The 19,094-nt window shown below is 35.7% G+C and overlaps 1 long non-coding RNA gene across 3 annotated transcripts in view; it reads left to right on the forward strand.

Annotated features, from left to right (window-relative positions):
* Positions 1-756: 756 nt before the first annotated feature.
* Positions 757-19,094, forward strand: part of LOC128085916 (uncharacterized) — a 29,749-nt gene continuing 11,411 nt past the window's right edge. For 2 of the 3 annotated variants that reach the window (XR_008209156.1, XR_008209158.1), the window contains exon 1: positions 757-854. This is a non-coding gene — a long non-coding RNA (uncharacterized LOC128085916). The remainder of the gene's footprint in view (positions 855-19,094) is intronic. The other variant, XR_008209157.1, reaches the window with a different exon arrangement.

Genomic DNA, 19,094 nt, shown 5'->3' on the forward strand with positions numbered 1-19,094 from the left:
TATCAACTCATCTCCATTTCTTCTTCTGATGTTACAGCAAATGTCTTATAGGCCTCAGAAAACTGTTTCACAATGCATTTTTACTAGTGCACATTTTCTGACTAACTTCTCAACTATGTGGTGAGTCTGTGTGAAGGAAAGACCAGTGTGCTGGATGCATGGTCAGAGGAAAAACGAGCACTGTGCTCTTTAGCTGAGTGCATAACCAGTTGGACATATCTTCTCTTAAGGTATTTTTCCTCAGTACATTAGCTGCTAAAGACAGATCAAATAAACAGACCCACGACTAATTAGAACTGGTGATTTTAAGTTCCTGTACAATATAAAATCTGAATTCTGAATCTGAAATCTGAATAAAATCATGAAAAAAATCTCTGCCCAACTATGGAAGCATAAAATTCACTGGAAAACATGTTTTTCATCTCTAATGTTACTTCCATTTGAGTCCTTTGACCATTCTTTTCTGCAGCTGAGTCACACAAGAAGATCAAACCAGATGGTGCTTCTGCCAGAGTTTGATCTTCAGCCATCATATCCGTTCATGTGGTGAAATCTAAATCATTTTGCTACTGCTGCTGCTTGTGTGGCCATTCCTTAGCTGTCAGAAATGAATTTAATAAAAATAAATGACCAAGCGTGTAGTGGAAATGCCAAGTCATGGCTTGAATCAGTGATTGAGCACCTGGTGGAAAGGCAGGGCCAACACAAAGGGGCTCAGGTGTGTGCAGTGCACCTAAATGACTGGAAGGGGTGGAGGCATGATTCACTCCCTTCCCAGACCTCATTTAAGGGTTGGCAGTGGAGATTAGGGTATCTCTTGTTGGGGATCCCTGCCTACCTGAGCCCTTCCAAGGGTAAGTGAATTTTCTTCTTTTGTTTCTATATCTATGGATGTTGCTGTGTTAGGGCTTGTCCTTGTTTGCTGCAGCCTGGGAATTTGCTGCCTTGCTATTATTGCTGCACTTTCCATTGCACAATAGTGTTACAAGGTAGATCGCTGCTCTGGCATGGAAGGGTCTTCAAGAATTTGCTTTTGAAGCTGTGAGAAGATTATACGTGTGTATATATATATATATATATATATATATATATACACCCACATACATAGGTGGTAGCTAAGCTGTGGGAGACTTAAGACCTGCCTGTGAAACTTCACTCTATGGATTTTTATTTTTATTTTTTAATGGTAATACTTCTTTTTCTCTTGTATTAGGTAAATAATAAAAAAAAAAATACGCTTTTATTTGATAATAACTCTCCTCTACTTTCCGTTAAGTTAGTTCTTCTTTTCATTGCGCTCATCTGTGTTTTTGCTTTGTATCACCAGTGTTATCCTTCCTAACTCTGAGAAAGTACTTTGTGCCCAGCGCTGGAGGAATGACTATAGTGCAGCATATGTATGTACAAACATGTGCTAGCATAAAGTGTGTGTATTCTTAAATCTGTTAAATACTTTGTGGATTTACACACAGATTGTTAAGGTAAAGATTTGTTTGTCATAGTGCCAAGACATGCCCTAGGGGTTCTGGCTTACTGAAAGCAATATATTGCATGTTTCAGCCCCCTGAATGAATTTGTGCCATGAAAAACAACACAGGACTTCTCTCCACATCCTCCTCTCAACCACATAATTTGGAAGAAAGCTAGGAGAAGCACTTCCATATGGAAAAAAAGACAGCTGCAGCCAAAACAAGTTGTTCAGCTTATTAGAATCAGTATGAGTAAGTTCACTGAAAACCTGGCATGTCTGAATGTCATTTTCTAAAAAAGTGATTAAATGTTGATCATATTTCTTATTTAAATGAGATTTTGAACAAATGACAAAATATTTTGTGCAGGGGGGCAATAAATATTTTTACTATGTGAAAATTTAGATTATTGTGATAATGTCTAAGTGCGGTGAATGGCAGTGTTCTAAAGCTAATAAGAGCCAGGATGGAAAAAAAAAACAAGACACAAATACTCCAAGCTCTAAATGAGAACTTCATCTTCCATAACACAGCTTATGCAATGTATAATTAAGTTTACCATTTACTAAGGGATTTAATGAAGTTATAAGACTTGCAAAAAAATCAAGCAAGTATACATTGTGTGTTGGGCGACATGGGTAGTCTACATTCATGCTTGTCATGAGGGCAAGCCTGTAGGATGTTTTTTCATTCTTCAAAACTGTGAAGTTTATTTCTGATGAAAATCAAGACAGACTTATTTATTTATTTATTTATTTATAGTAGAACACTTGCTATGACTAAATCTTGGCCTGCAACTGACTATCAGAAATACCAGTGTTATTGAGTACTTGATTCTTACTCTCTTCTATCACATCAGAAGTGGCTTTCTACTAGATGATCCAGGACTTCCCATCTAGCAAAGTCTATTTCAATATGTTAGCAAAAGGTTGGTGGCATAGGCAGCATCAATCAAGACGTATCTCTTCGCACATCTTTTTAGCTTAAGATGATCGGGTACTTAGTGCTTGCTGTTTGTTACCTAATACGCTGCCACTCTGCCATAAAGGATAATTATGACAACCTGCAAAGGAGCACTTTTTCTATAAAATGTTTTCATGATATACAATTTCCTTGATATTTTGATAGACTAGACTCATGTACATATAAATATTTCTGGTTGCTAAGCTGTCAGATATATTTATTTTAGACCTTATATGTTATTTTGAGGTAGAAGATGTTGCTTTTTCAAACCTCATGGTGAGAGAGGTTTACGGGTGAATGTATACTTTTTCTGTCACTTTCAGCACAAATTGTTCATGGATTGTAAAATGCTGAGCGAGTCTAGCCTATTTTCCTAAGGTATATTTCATCCTATTTTTACTTTCTCTAACATATGGCTTGTAGGTTCTTTGATTCAGTTGAATAATACAATTGATTCTACAATTTTTTTTTGTACAGAATTAAACTTTGTAAACTAAAAAGTGCCTATATTCTACTTCTAGAATTATTTAAAAAAAAAAAAAATAAGGGGGAAATTACCTGTGATAACTGAATCTGCCTCTCCACCTGTGCTTTCCATAGAGAAGACTGAGGGGATCTTCTCAGTCTTCTCAATACTTAAAAATATGTAAAGGGCAAGAGTCAAGTGAGTGGAGATAAAGGTTGATGGTCACAAACAGTAACGTGGGAAGTTACATTTGAACATGAGAAACATTTGAACATGAGAAATTTATTTATTTATTTTTACTATGAGGTTGACAGAGCACTTGAATAAGCTGCTCAGAGAAATTGTGGAATCTCCTTCTCTGGAGATATTCAAAACCCACCTGGACATCTTCCTGTGTAATCTACTATAGGGAACTTGCTTTATTGGTGGCATTGGACTAGATGATCTCCTGACGTCCAGTGACTCTGTCATTGACATATCTTCTGGGTCTGCAGGTCTTTTTTGGGCAAAGTTTGTGTCACCAAGTGATGAAGAATGATGAAGTAAGTTTACTTTCAACAGACATGGCTGGTTAGATATCTGTTAAGCAGATGGAAGACATAGATTCAGTTACTTTTTCATCCTTTTTAGTCTCCTGGCACCTTTCTCGCACCCTGTCATGTAATGATTACTACAGCTAAGCAGCAGCAATGGGTGATAGTGGTGCATGATTCTCTTTTGAGATATACGGAGACACCCATTTGTCATCTAGACCAGCTATCTAGAGAGATCTGCTATTTGCCAAGGACCTGTGTCAAGGGTGTCGCAGGTTGCCAGACCTTTTACATCCCACAGGCTACTATCCGCTGCTGCTGTTTCACGTAGGCACTAGTGACACAGCTATTAGCAACCTGAAGAATATATAGAGGGGCTAAAAGGAGATGGGAGCAGCTGTGAAGTATTCAGTAGCACAGGTAGTCTTCTCATCAATCTTCCCAGTTAGGAGAATGGGGAGGGAAGGGTTAATAGAATTAAGAAAATCAATAAATGTTTAAGGGAGTGATGTCATGAACAGGGCTTCATCTGTTTGCCATGGAACTAGTTTTGAGAAATATGGTCTTCTGAAGGAGGATGGGGTTCGTCTCAGATAGGGGAAAGAACATGTTTAATAACAAGATTTTTGATCTAATCAAAAGGGCTTTAAAATAGATTTGCTGGGGGAGGGATCCTCAAATCCTTTGAAGCTGATGATGATGATAATGGATGCCCTGGGCATGGAGTTGAATCATAGGCCAGTATGACAGCACCAAGGTGCAGGATAAGGGAATTCTGATTGATATATCAGTCTCAATGAGATTCTGACTCAAAGGCATGGAACATGGTAACAAGCAAGAAGAATTACAGGTGTGCACATGTCTGCAGGGCTATGATATCATTGGTATAACTGAGATGCGATGGGATGGCTCTCATGACTGCATCGTAGGAATAGTTTGGTATAAACCTTTTGGAAAGGCTGGCAGAGAAGGGGAGCAGGTGTTGCCCTCTGGGTCAACAACCAGCTGGAGTCTATGGAGCTCCACTCCACCTGGGGATAATCAGAAAATTGCTCAGGTTAGAAAAGACCTTCAAGATCATCAAGTACAACTGCAACCAAACAATACTACCCTAACTCTAACAACCTGCTGCAAAATCATGTCCCTGCGCACCACATGCAAATGATTTTTAAACACATTCAGTAATGGTGACTCAACAACTTCCCCGGGAGCCTAATCCAGTTTACAACAGTTTCTGTGGCATTCTTCCTGTTATCTAACCTAAACCTCTCCTGGTGCAACTTGAGGATGTTTCCCCTTGTCCTGTCAGCAGTGAGAAGAGACTAGGATCTCACTGCAATCACCATTTGGGTATTTGAAGACATCAGTAAGCCTCTTCCCCGGACTAAACAGCCTCAATTCCTTCAGTTGCACCTCATAGGGCATATTCTCTAAGCCTTTCACAAGCCTTATTGCCCTTCTTTGGACCTGCTCCAGCACCTCAATGTCCTTTCTGTACTGAATGCAGTACTTAGGGGCTGTGGCCCTACCAGTGCTGAATACAGGGGTGGGGTTACTTCCCTAGTCCTGTTCACCATACTGTTTCTGATACAGGTCAGGATGCCAGCTTGCTGGTAGCAAACTTGGTTCTCTGGACTTTAGGAGAGCAGAATCCAAATTCTTCAGGGAGCTGCTTGGTTAGGGTGAAATGATATAGAGCCCTGGAGGGAAGGATCGCCTAAGAAACCTGGTTAGTATTCAAGTACCTGGATGGAGAATTCCTTGAAAGCAGCAGAAGAATTTGGGGGTGTTTGTTTGTTGATGAAAGATTAAACATGAGCTTCCAATGTGTGCTTGCAGCTCAGAAGGCTGGCTGTATCCTGGGTTGCACTGAGAGAAGTGTGACTGGCAGGTAGAGGCAGTGATTCTGCTCCTCTATTCTGCTCTTGTGAGACCCCACCTGGAGTACTGTGTCCAGTTCTGGAGTCCCCGATACAGGAAGGATATTGAGCTGTTGGAAGAGGTCTAGAGTAGAATCATGAAGAAGATCAGAAGGCTGGAGCACCCTCTTCCCCCCAGCCTCCTCATGTGGACAGGCTGAGAGAGTGGGCCTTTTCAGCCTAGAGAAGAAAGGGCTCTGAGGTGACCTTGTAGCAGCCTTCCAGTAACTGAAGGGAGCCTACAGGAAAGCTGAGGAGAGACTTTTTATAAAGGCATGTAGAAACAGCATGAAGAGAAATGGTTTGAAACTGGAAGGGGGTAGGTTTAGAATAGATGTTAGGAAGAAACTCTTTACTGTGAGGGTGGTGAGAGAATGGAACACATTGCCTAGTGATGCTGTGAATGCCCCCTTCCTGGAGGTGTTCAAGGCCAGGCTGGATGGGGCATTGAGCAACCTGGTCTAGAGAGAGGTGTCTCCACCTACAGCAGGGGGGTTGGAAGTTGATGATCTTAAAAACTGTTCTATGAATGCTTACAAAGCCTGCCAGTTTTTTGAAGCCAAGCAGTCTTCCAGTTTGGAATAAACTTTGCCTGGCATAGGATCAGTCTAACCACTTTCTACTGCCTTTGACAGAAGGGTTCAGAAGAATAGCACCTATCCACAGAACTACCACCATCTGCTGTTAGTGTAATCGTGACTTTGTTCTATAACTGCCTGACATACATTAAAATGGTGGACTGAAATATATCTGACCCTAAAAGGAATGCTTATAATAACATACGTTTAAACTAGTATGTATGGTGTGGGTCTCTATTTTTAAATGCTTGTAGTATCTTCTTGCATGAATAGGCTTTGTTTTCCCACTCTTCCATTTTCATTTACTCCATTTTAGAGTTCTGGATTATTTTAATAATCAAATCTCATATGCTAATGAGAATTGCAGTATAATTGTGCTGTTTGTTATCTTTGAGAGCAAGGAGTTACTTCAGGACGAAAGAAATTGCAGTCTGTGAAAGAACTATGTACACATCTGTTCCGTGATACAACAACCCCGTAGCACAGTAAAATCTTGTGGCTACTGTCTTAAGTGTCATAAGCAACACTTCAGATCAGTTCTTACCATGATTTATCAATGTTGCTGGGAAAGAGGTTGTTTGTTATCGAAAATGTTTTGTACTTATTCAGTGTCATGCAGGTAAAATTACCACTTGCAACACTTAAAAAGTAGACAATATATTTTCTTCTTTTTAAGCTGAAACTCCATTCTTCCCATATTTGTAAGCCTTCAGGAACCACCAAATGCCTTGGTTCTTCTGTCTTATAGAGCTGCAGGGTACTTCTAAGCAGTCGTAATTTTGTTATTGAGTTGTTGCAGAATACTACACCAAGTGTGTTTTTTATCCAGCCTTTATTTGTCATTTTGGAAATCAGGTTTATGAATTACGGCCCCTTTTCTGCCTCTCTCTTGTACCTTAAATAAGGAGAGATGGCATTCTTCTTGTTCCCCTCAACTCTATCTGAATGAGGAGTAGGGTAAAGATAAATACAAGCAGTAAACCATTCATCTGTAGCCTTGTTTCTGGACAAGTTGGATTCTTCAAGCACAAGAGAAATAGGTTCTTGGCTGCAATAAATCAGTGAGTGAGAAAGCTAGCAGATCCTGGGGGCAAGCCACATATCACATCTGGCTAAAATTCAGAAACTGGCAGAGTTTCATTGCTTTTGGAAATTTAAAGTGAATGTGAAGTTCAACTTCATCAACAATTTTAGTTACTGCTTGGGAAATGGAAATAGTACAGATGTCTAGCATTTACAGTCCCGAACCAGAACTTGTAAATCAAGAAGCAAAGCACTGCTAGTTTTCAGACAGTATTTGACTTTTTTTTTTTTTTTTTTTTTTTTTATGGTCTGCTTCTGGAACCCTTCAGTTTTTCTTCTAAAAATAGTGATTGCAAGTACTAAGCAGTTTATACAAAGCAGTATAAATTCATGCATAATATATCATACATACGTACTGTTTTTAAGCATATGCGAGATTGTCAATTCAAATATTGTTTCAGAAAAAAACCAAGATGGTTTTATGATGATTTTAAGCACCCAGCAAGATATTTTATACATGATTATATAATGAATTTGCAAAAAGAAGCCTTGTATATTAAAGCTGCTTTGTCAACTTCATATATGATAGCTTCACTCTGAACAGTAGTTTTTACAATATAGAGCTGTTATACTTGCTGAAAATATTGTCATACTGTAGAAAATCAGCATATCAAACTGCTGTTAATCAAAGTTGCCTGTTAAACTCAGACAAAAAATATACTGCAGTAAGCATTGCCTGTCCTTTCATCACTTACCAAGCTGAATGATCATGTGTAATAAATTTACTATTTTTTTTCTGAACTTCTCTGTTACTCTCCAAGTATTTTTTTTGTCCTTCTTGTTTTATCCCCCAATTTCAGATAATCCATTACCTGTTTTTCTTTATGGCTAAATGTCCACTTTCTATTTCTCCAAATATTAAATACATCCTAATACTGCTCCCTTTGAGATTTCTCTGCTTCATGTCTCTTTCTCTGTTTTTGACTGCGTTGAAACCACTGTTATTTTTTTGCTTTGAAGGAGATATGTTGCAGAATTCTGGCCTTATTTTGTTAGCCGGGGAAGATATACATCAGAATCTTAGTCTTCATCTGAGATTTTCAGGGTATTTCAATAAAAGTAAATTAAATTTCATAAAATATCAGATAAGTGAGAATGTAACTTCAAGTCATTTCCTTAACTAATGACTTGTCTCCCATCTCAGTAAAGAAAAACCTCAGTAACAGAAACAAAACATCTAAGTGTTGTTTGTACTACCGTTACAATGAAAAGAGAAACAGAAATCATTAGACCAGGAAACCAGGAGCCCATATAATGCTTGCATGGGGGGCATTTTAAAGAAGGAATCTGTGGTGTCACACTTCTTCAAAACCACTATTTTTCATGTCACCCACTTACCTTCTATTTGTTCAGATGATCTACTGTTGTCAGTAGTCATCAGTGTGGTTTCCCGTATTGCACTTAGATCTTTCTGTATTGGTTCACTTTAAAATTTTAGATTGGTTTAAATACTGGAAGATTACTAATGTAAAGAAAAACTCTAGAAATTAATGTGTAATAAAAGTAAACTTTTTATATGAAGTCCTTCTACTTTTTCCTGTATCTATAATTGCATGAATACATATTTACATACATTCACAAGTACTTTATGCAGCAATAGCAAATAGCATTCCTGAGATCACTGTCTGATCCTCTTTGCATGTCTTGGTGTTGATATCATAGGTTTCTGTAGGTGCTTTTCTGCCAACTGATGTTCTCTATTTCCCATAAGACTTGTGCATGTATTCTGAATGATCCTGTGAAGATTATTTGTTCAGTAGTTTGCTCATAAACATTCATATTTTTTCTTGAACTGCGATAGTTGTAATAGGCTTATGTTGTTAATCTGGTATTTTAATCAACCATCTTAACTGCTTTTTTCCTTATATATTTTTAAATTTCCTTTTCTGAATGAAGTACAGCCTTCTGTTAAACAAGAATTGTTTTGCTCATGCCTCTAGCTGTATGCAGTAATAGGATAATGCCTGAGTTTGAGTTTTCTCCAGTATTTAAGTATAACAGTCTGTAGTGAAAATCAGTTTCAAAAAGTTTTGTAATAGACTATGAGACAAGTCAGTTTGGGGAGTGAATCAAGTAGGCTTCATGTCTGTGAAAAATGACTGTAAACCAACTTTTTGTCACATCTTGACAGAAGCACAACTTCAAGGGAGCAGTCATATTTGTTTATGATTGTAGACGAAGACAGAGAGGTGTGTGCAATTCAGTGTTCTGTCTTAATAATTCAGAATGTTCTCTTAGAGGCTGTGAGGATTTGTTTCTACTGGGGTTGTCTGTAGGAGATTATACGGAACCCATTAGTCTCAATAAATTAAGTTACTGAACCAGAGACAAATCAGAGTAGTTTCAAGTAGTTTGTTTAGAGTTTGTAACATACACAGAAAATTTGGTACAGTATTTCACACCTAAATTGACTGCAGTTTCAGTTGATGAAGTACTATTCCTGGAGTCTTGCTCTTACGTGTTTTTGATGGGGTTAGTATCTTTGATTAAACTAGCACTCTCACTGTGCACCAATTGATTCTCAGAGGCTATAATTCATTAATATGTTGGTGAATAGCATTTCTCAATAATATTTTGAAATATTTTTGATTTTGATTGCTATGTGGATTCTGACCCTAACCTTCACAGGAAATTTCTGGCAGTTATGCTTTCTTGGGTCATTTACAAGGCCTCAGTGATCCCCACTGATAAAGGTGATAGTTCTATGACTATTATGAGAATGATAATCTTATTATTATTTCTGTAGCAAATATAACATGCTGTGATCTCAATCAGCAACAGCAGAGCCTATTTCTGAAGGATCCCTTACACTTCCCCCCCACCCCTTTTTTTTTTTCTATTTTATTGAACTAGGAAACAGAAATGGTTGCCATTGAGTAGCCACGAAAACTGTCATGGTGTAGGCAATATGTGAAGTATGTCTTTAAAAGAAACATGCATGTGCACCTAATAATTATTTTCTTGCGATAACAGACCAAGACATAAGTATGAATCTGTATCCGATTAAATTTTAGAACTTGAACCATGTATAATTAATGACATGTGGTACTTGATCTTGATGACACATCCTATCCTATCTATTTAAAAACACTTTCTCAAAGAAAGATGATTTCTGCGTCTCTAAGAATTTTTTTCTCCCTGTCTTATGAAAGAAAGCAATTGAAAATGGCAATTTAGAGTAAACTCAAAGAGTAAAAAGCATTTATTTTTAGATATCATCTCATGTTTAAGACCACATCCTGGTTTTGTTTTCCTTAGAGGTGGTTCATTTAAAGAGTAACATATCATGCCTTAATACTTTATTAATTACTCCTCAGAATCTATTAGAAAAGTTGAAAATATTCTTTCCTCTTGGAATTTAGTATTTAGCATCTTTCTATGAATAACAAACTGAAGGTAACTGTACATCCTTATCTGTTTCAGTTTCTTTCCCTTTTTCAGATAATGATCAAAGCATGCTTTGTTTTAATTGTCTGGTTACCAGTAAAAAAACTACTTGTGTAATTTCTTAAGGATTTTGCTGTATTGTATTGCTGAATTTTTCCTCAGTTGCTGAATGCAACGTCAGGTTTCATCACCATATTGCCTGATGACAAAGACACCATGAGGCATTTACACATAACGTAGTATGTATATAAAATATATATATATATATATAGTTATATAAGAACAGATTAAGGGTTTCCACTTCATTGAGATTCCCAGATTCTGAGGGACATGCTGGAAATTTTTTGAATGCACAGGAGGCAGATTGCAATGGAAACTGGTTAGAATTTAAAGAGTTTAAAATATCATATTCTCATATTTTGTACATAGTGATATTACTGATGAACTCGTGTTATCATGCATGCTGTGCACTGGATTGCAATATTCCTAGTACGGCATATCTTTTGATGATAGAAGTCTCCAAGATAAGGAAGTAAACTTCTGCATATCGACATTCAGTGAAAAAAGTCAGATAAGATGCAGTCATGAGAGAGCTGATTAAGGAAAAAAAAATACACCCTTTCTTCAGTTGTAATCTACAAAATATACACTGTTCTTTCTATGGTTCTAGAAGATCTTGTCTTTCAAATGCTTATGTATGTGGAAAACTTCTCTTGCATGATTATTCTTATGGTCAAGATTATTCACCTGGGAGCATCGTTTGTGAGTTGAAACTATATTTTCATGCTACAAATGTGTCATACATTAACTAGTCTTTTTTTAGATATTTGCAGCCTGAAACCAAGTGGCATTGAATCTCAGCTGTTGGGTAGTGAAATATTTTATGAATAGCAGCTTCCTTGAGATATATTATGCATTTCCATCAATACAACCAAACTGCCATCAATAAAAAAAAAAAAAGGCAAAAAAAACCAACTTGATGCATTATGCAAATAAAGGGGGGGGGGGGGGGGAAGAGCAAAAAGATAACTCTCAGAAAGATATGAGCCATGAGGGATCTACTGAAGGAAGGAACAGATTTGACAGTTGCAGGTCATAAAGGTGCCCATGGCTGTGACCTTACATTCTAACATATTTAAATCTTTTTCAGATCCAGTGTTTGTCTTGGTACATTTTCAGCGATTAAATGTTTGTTTATTTAATGTAACTCAAGTAATCATTTAGTATGTCAGAGAAAACATTTTAAAATGGAAAACTAGAGGATTTCTAGTACTCTAGTAAAATAAAGTAGTTCATCCCTTCTGTATCATGGAGGTGCTGTGAGTATCTCTTTTCCTCATTTGAGTGGAAAAGAGGGAAAGGCAAATGCTTCCAGTTTCATTGTGAGCAGAAATAGGATTTATTTTTTTTTAAGTAGAAGTTTCATGATGAATTAAAATAATATTGGAGAACAAATATACTTTTAAATGACTCTGAAATGTAAAATTGTTTCTCAGTTATCTGCTTTCTTATACCAATTGATCTGGAAGGGTGTACTGTTTTATTACAGAAAGGATTGAGGGAATTGAAGAAAAGGTCCTCTTTCTTAATTTAGCTGTTTCAAACTCATGCCTTAAAAGGATGCAATAAAATTAATTAAAAAAAACCTCCTTTTTACTCTCTGAGCTTTGAAATAGAACTTAAGTACCTGACTGGGTTTGGTATATACATGTAAAGCTGATTAATGTCTTTAAAATGGGCAACGTGTTTGAAAAGATTCTACTTATCCCAGTATAGGTAGTTGTCAAGGTATAATTTTCTATGTAAAATTATGGGGAAGAGTTAGTAAATATGTCAAACATAGAGACATTACTTAATCTGTATAGAAACTAGATCAGCTTTAAGGACCACTGCTTTAGGTAATTTTGATGTTAAAAATAATAGTAAGCAAGAAAGATAAAATATATAAATGAAAAAAAAGGAAGAAAAACAAAACAAAACAATTTGAGCTACATTTTTCTATTTTTGTGTTGTTTTTTTTTTTTTTTTTTTTCCTCTAATACCTAACTGGAATCTTTTCTCTAATACCTAAATAGAACATGTTGCAAGCTGTGTCTGTTTTCTGTTGTCCTTTGCACTTCCCAGAGGAGCCTGGTCTGTCTTCTCTATGATTTCCCATTAGGTAACTGAAAGCAGTAGTATGATTATCTCTCCACCCTCTTTTTTTAAGATTGAGAGAGCATGTTTAAGTCTTTCTCTGTATGCTGTATCATAGTTGTAGTTGTTTTATATAGTTTTTAATAGTTTCATTGTACGTTTGGCTCTCTGGAAAAATATTACTCCATATTGTGTTTGCAGATCATCAGATTGAGCATATTTCTCATCCTGAAGTCCCTTAATTGTTAAATTTTTTTATACATACTTACTGGTCAACACACATTGCTACTGTGGCACAGGTTTTGGATGTACTATTTAATTTATTGTTGTCCCAGTTCTGTATTTTACAGTTTAGACTGAATATCATGATTATCTAAATGGAAAGTACAGTTGTTTGAATTGCAGTATGTCTGCATACTTTGTTAAGTGGGTTGAATACCACTCAAGCTGTGATCTTAGGAGACTGAAATTTTATATCCTCCTTCAATCATGCTGCATTCTTTGTTGATGAAGTAATAGTACTTAACTGTAGAAAATATTTGCTGCCCTGCAAAAGAGCTTGTTTTGTGTTGTCAAATACACTAAAGGTAAATTTTTTTTATAACATTATTATATAGTGAGAACATTAACAGACACTGTGTACCTAAGATGAACAAAGCTACTCTAGAAAAAACTTGGACATAACTTCTTGGGATTAAGAGATTTAATTAAATCTATACTGCTCTACATTAAAGTTGCAATATAGCCCATAACTGCATTTTTGGCCATTTTTAATGGTATGTAGTAGTTTCGATATATAGTGGATATAGTTTTAAAATATATATTGCTACATTATACTACATTTTTGTGTTTTGATCCCTATGGGTGAAAGCACTATACAAAAGCTGATTTTACCACTTATCATTTAGTGGTACATACAAGTATTGTGTCTGGGAGACAACATCAGATTATGCTGATTTTTCAGAAATTACTTAAATGATAAGCTGTGGGTGACCTTGACTTATTCTTGCCAAATGTTCATGGAAAATGCTGGTAGTTCTATTAACTTCAGTGATTTTGGTCTCTGTTATTTCTTTCACTTTGTACTTTTCTGATGTTAGGCTCAATGAAGTAATAAGAGTGATGTGACTGGGAGCCGTTTTGTAAGTTGTTCTAGAGGCTGAGAAGAAAAGAAAAGGTGTTGTGAAATATCTCTGCTGATGAGTAACAATTACATTTGTAAATGCTGTGGACCTATGGAGTTATTCAGAGTACCAATCTGAAGGTCTATGTTCCTTTAAAATAAAGATCTTTGAGTATTAGCATAGAGCTATAGTAGAAATATGTTTAACTTCCTTGAAAAAAAAATACGCTAGAGAGTACAGTATGCTTTGTCCTATGGGTTGTATATAAATGAAACATTTGTTTATCAAAATGGTTTCTAACTGTATATGTGAACATGCACTGTAATTCACCAAAAACAGGAAAGAATAATTTTTAGAGGAAATAAGGAAGTAAAGAAGTTCATTAGAAATCTATGCTTTAACAGATATATCTTCAATGGTGGTGTTTTACTCTTTGAATAAATCTGCAATGTAAGCATGCTACTGACACATCATACTCAAAATAGGCTAAAAGGAATGCAAGTAATAAAGTATCAAAAACTATGGCAGTACAGCATTGTAAACTCACAGTCTACAGCAATAGCTAATATAGGATGACATACTGTCTCTTTAATCCAGGTATTTCTTTGGAATACCTCATAGTTAATAGACCAGACAGGAAGATTGTAGGATTGACATGTAGTATGGATGTCTGTATTTTTTGTCAGAGTGCTGATAGGTAAAAATAGAAAATCCCCAACTGCTTCAGGGAATGAAAGTGGACTAGAAAGTATATTTTCCTCCCCCTATCCTTCTCCATGTAATATATACCACATCAAAAGGCAGAAAGAGCTTCTCTGTTCTCTTTGCATTTAGCCAAAATTCTTTCTCACTCATTTCAGAAAAATGACTATCAAACAGACATGCAGCTTTAGTCTGTAAAGCAGGAATGAGATCTTCATAGCATCATCAACATTCTTTAAAACTTTTTTGGATATCAGAAATCTTTAGTGTTGCACCTGTAAAATATGTTTTATTTCATGTAATAGCTGTGTTTATGGTATGTATCTCATCTATCTATAAACTAATGCTTAAGAACAATCAAAGGTGAATGACTCACCTAGAGATAAATATACCTCATGTAACTGATCTGAAAATGTTCATTATTGGATGCAAGACTTGTGGAGCACCCAAGCATTCTTGAATGGGCATTCAGGTTTCTTGGCATCACAATAGACATGTGATCCAGGCAGTAAGCATATTTTGAAGACCTGGAATTAAAGACGTTAAAGCTTGATGAATTTTCATGCAGTTTTTTGTAGACATACACTCTCCCAGTGCAAACTTGAATGTAGGTTTTATTCACTGTCTACAGGGAGAAACATGCACAGTGAAGTTTTTGTCTAATAATAGGGTTACTGCAACTGGAACGTGCAGAGGAAGAAGAATCACTTTGTAATAGAAGCAGAGATCAAAGATGCGTAGCTGAAGGAAAAAGCCTTGATGCCTTCCTTATACACCTATCAAAAATAAAAATATCCCCCAGAAAACAACAACAAACATTCAAACTACAATAGGATTCAAGCTTAAAACCTTTAGAGCTTTTCAGACATTTTCAAGTTTGGTCTGAAATTCATTTAACAGGGCTGTTTTCCATACTGGAATGCATTTATACAGGATCAGATGATCTGAAGTTCAAAAAAATAAAAAAAAACAACTGGGGTTCGGTCTCCCTCTTCAGCTTGGATTCAGATTTCAGAGGCAAAATTCAAATTACCTTCCCTATGGAGTAACAGATGGAGTTAATCTACTACTGTAGGAAACTATTTGCAAAACATACAGACAACCCAGAATCTATGCCCATTTTTGCATGAAACTGCAGCAAACAGCAACCTCCATGAGGAAACTTTTATCTTCAGAAATTAGCAGCAGACTTAATTAAACTAAAAGGGCTTTTGCCAACAAAGTTTTAATGTCTTAATATTATTTCAGGTAAATAAAGCTATGACTGCTTTCATTCACACACGTTTATTGCAGTCAATATAAACTGTTATTGGAGGTATTTTTAAAAAAGACAAAAGTAAAATATAAAATAGGAAAGAATGTGCAGTCTATTTTTGTTCTGCACTCTTCTTTATCTTATACTTCCAAGCATTGTAAGGAAAAAAAATCTAATTAAAAAATAAAATTCATTAATTAATCAGAAATAATTGTTTAAAAAAAATTCTTTAGCACGGGTAGAAAAAAGAAGTTAGCACTTAGTACCAAGATGTCAAGGAAAATTAATAATTATTTTGAAAGCTTATTTGTTCTTCGGTTAATTTAATTTTATTATGCTATTTTATGTCAGAAGATGATAGATATTGGGTATCTGCTTATGGCAGAAAATACTCAATGTTTTTCTAATTGGCTATTTGCTAAAGAAACTGATTACAGAGATATTACAAGTGTAGTTGATTAAGCCAAACAGAAACAGGAATATCCCTTCTGAACTCACTTTACTAGCAGCATTCCTGAATTCTTCTCCTTTACAGATCTGCAGTTGAATCCTCCAGCTTTTAGGCAGAGTAGATTAGGTAGGAAAAACACCTGCTGTTTTTTCCTTTTTTCTGAAACTACAGACTTTGGGATTATGTATGAGTAGAGTGGCAAAGGTGCACTAAGGCTTGGAGAATTCACTACACGTTTTCTGTTCTAATTAATAGCTGCATCTTATTGTCTTTTTATCGTGTTATTCTTTCTATGGAAAATGTCAGAAACATTAAGAATGAAAAACAGACATGAAAAGGAAAAAAACACACAGTTAGAAGCGCCGCATTACATTAAAAAAGCCAAGTCAGGAACTGCTAAATTGGTGGTTGCCTATGCACTCTTAAATCTCTCCCATGTGTCTGTCCTGTGTACAGAATGAGGCAGGGATCCTGTGGGAAACAAGATGAGAGTATGTAATTAAAGACTCTATCATAATGCATATGCATATAACACTACATTGCACACGATGTGTGGTTCATTTTCTTTCTCATCCTGTCCCTGCAGAGAAGATGATAGAGAAAATGAACTACACATGACAGATGTTAGTAACATTAGTTAATGCATTTTTGGAAAGCAATCAGATACTAAAGTTGCATAAGGCATGTTTAGAATAGAATAGAAAGCAAGGAGAAGATACTTCGTTTTTCTAGAGTGCTAAAGAAAATATACAATGTAGAAAAATGAAACCTTAATAATAGTATAGTGAACATGAACCTTTTCTATGGTTATACTTTCACTACTTAAATAATGGATATTAAATTCATGCTATAAAAGATGCATAAACTGCATATTTACATGAAGATTGGAAGAAACTATAACTAAAGAAGGGAGAGATGAAATAAGCTGTACACCTATTAGCCCATATCATCTTATGGAATCTCAATTAAACTCAGTAGTTTATTATGTAGGCGTGATTTTATGTGCTTCAGTTTTATTCTAAAAGTCTAATTTTCATAAGTAGGCTCATCCTTATAACGTAATCTTGTTTGTTTGTTTGTTTGTTTGTTTGTTTTAATTTTGAAAGTTAAACTGAAAGACCAGTCTTTAAGAGGAAAAAAAAAACAAACCCTATTTTACTTGCAGTCTCTATTTAGTTTTTTAATTTTTGGAGCGACTCAAATTTTATCTTCATCTAGATATAAGTTTGAATGTATTCTAAGTATACGTAAATCCAAGTTAAGAAAGAGCATATTCTTGACTTCTATATCAAATTGTTGACATAGCTGCAGTATTAGGTAAGTCCGATGAAGAAATACTTAGCTGTCACTGTCTATATTACATTGATAAACACATCTAGACAGTGGTCTGATCTGTGATTCATCAAGTGTTTAAGTGTATACTCTGTTTAAATAGCAGTGATGATTTAAATATGGTCAGGATTAAGAAGCTAGAAGTTAGTCACACATTTCCAGTGTATGAGCTAAAGCCTATTGAAATGTGATAAAAATGCTCTCAAAGTCTTTGGGTTATGGCTTATGCTGTAGCTGGAAGACAGCTTACAATGAACAGACTTCACAAGGAAGTGAATTGCTCTCACTGGGGATCTGGAATATTTTTCAGGATTTTAACTACTTGTTACTATAGTAAATGATAAATAAGTAAAGGTAAATTAATAGTGGGAAGCTTAGGTGTTAAAAACAAAACAAACCCATACAGTAATTCAGAGTAACTAGTAAGTTTGATATGTTCGTTGTGCAACAATATAAGTTCAGCTTGCAATATTTGACTAGCATATAAACAAATAATTATTATTTAAAGAATAGTCTTGTATTAGGCTTAAAATATTTGATTCCTTCTCGCAGCTATAATTCTCCTCTAAATACAGGACTATTTGGTGCGCTGGTTGTGTACTTTATGGTTTTCCAATGAATTTTAAACACTTGTCTTTTCAGAGCAAAGAATCTAACCACCACACTAGGGAATCCATGCCTGCCAGCCTCTCCATATGTTCCCTACATTCATAAGCCTTCTTGCAGTAATACTTATTTAACAAATGTAAATATAGTTTTGGACTGAGGTTCCCCTCAGATGAGCACACATCAAAGACTACTTCTATCCATCTTTGAACACTGTCTTCAAATTCTTGATTTAAAAGTTACAATAGTGACTGCATAGGATTATAATGCAGGTGCTACCCATGGACAAAAATTTGCACCTTACGCAGTGTGACTAGTAACTTATTCTCTGAGTGAACCTTCTAAGTCAAGCACCAGTTTTTTACTTCTGTTTGTCAAGTAATACTTTGATACCACTGAACATGCGTACGATGAGTGGGATGTAGAACAAAGTATTGTTCATTCTAGTTCAGTCATGGGAATAGTTATCTAGAGGAGCTGCAGGTGTCTCAGTTACACTGGTGGTCAGATACTCATATGGGGTTTCCACTGAAATCACAGGCTATTCTTATGAACAGCTCCTTCTCAGGGTTATTCAGGTAATTCTGGATTGACTCTTAGTAATAAACTTACTTTTAAAGCAAAGAGTTGGTGGCCCGGGGAATTGCAGAGACCTTAAAACTGCATCAGGAAAAGATGTGAGAATGAAACTTCAAAACAGAATAGTAAAACATCTGGAAAATAATAAGAATGGCAAAACCGGTGTGATTACTGACAATAGGAATCAATCTTCAAATTTCTCTGAATGTATTAGTAAAAGAAAAGGGAAGAGAAAATCTGTTGATACAGTATGTTCAGTGTTTTAAAAGGCATCTGACAAGGTCTGTTACCATAAGCTGCTAAAACAGAATAGTCATGGGAAAAGATGCAAATGTTAAGAGGCAAGGAAAAAGAGAAACAAATGACAATTTTGATCAAGAAAAATTATTTGTTGAATACATATTAATAATCAGAAAATGCAGTGATACATGAAAAGCAGCAGTGATAAAATAAGGAAGAACAGATAACACCGAAGGGCGGCACCTTAAGTGCTCGTACAACTCACATGCTT

Source organism: Tympanuchus pallidicinctus, unplaced genomic scaffold, assembly GCF_026119805.1.
Source record: "Tympanuchus pallidicinctus isolate F22 unplaced genomic scaffold, pur_lepc_1.0 scaffold3, whole genome shotgun sequence".
NCBI classification, from domain to species: Eukaryota; Metazoa; Chordata; class Aves; order Galliformes; family Phasianidae; genus Tympanuchus; species Tympanuchus pallidicinctus.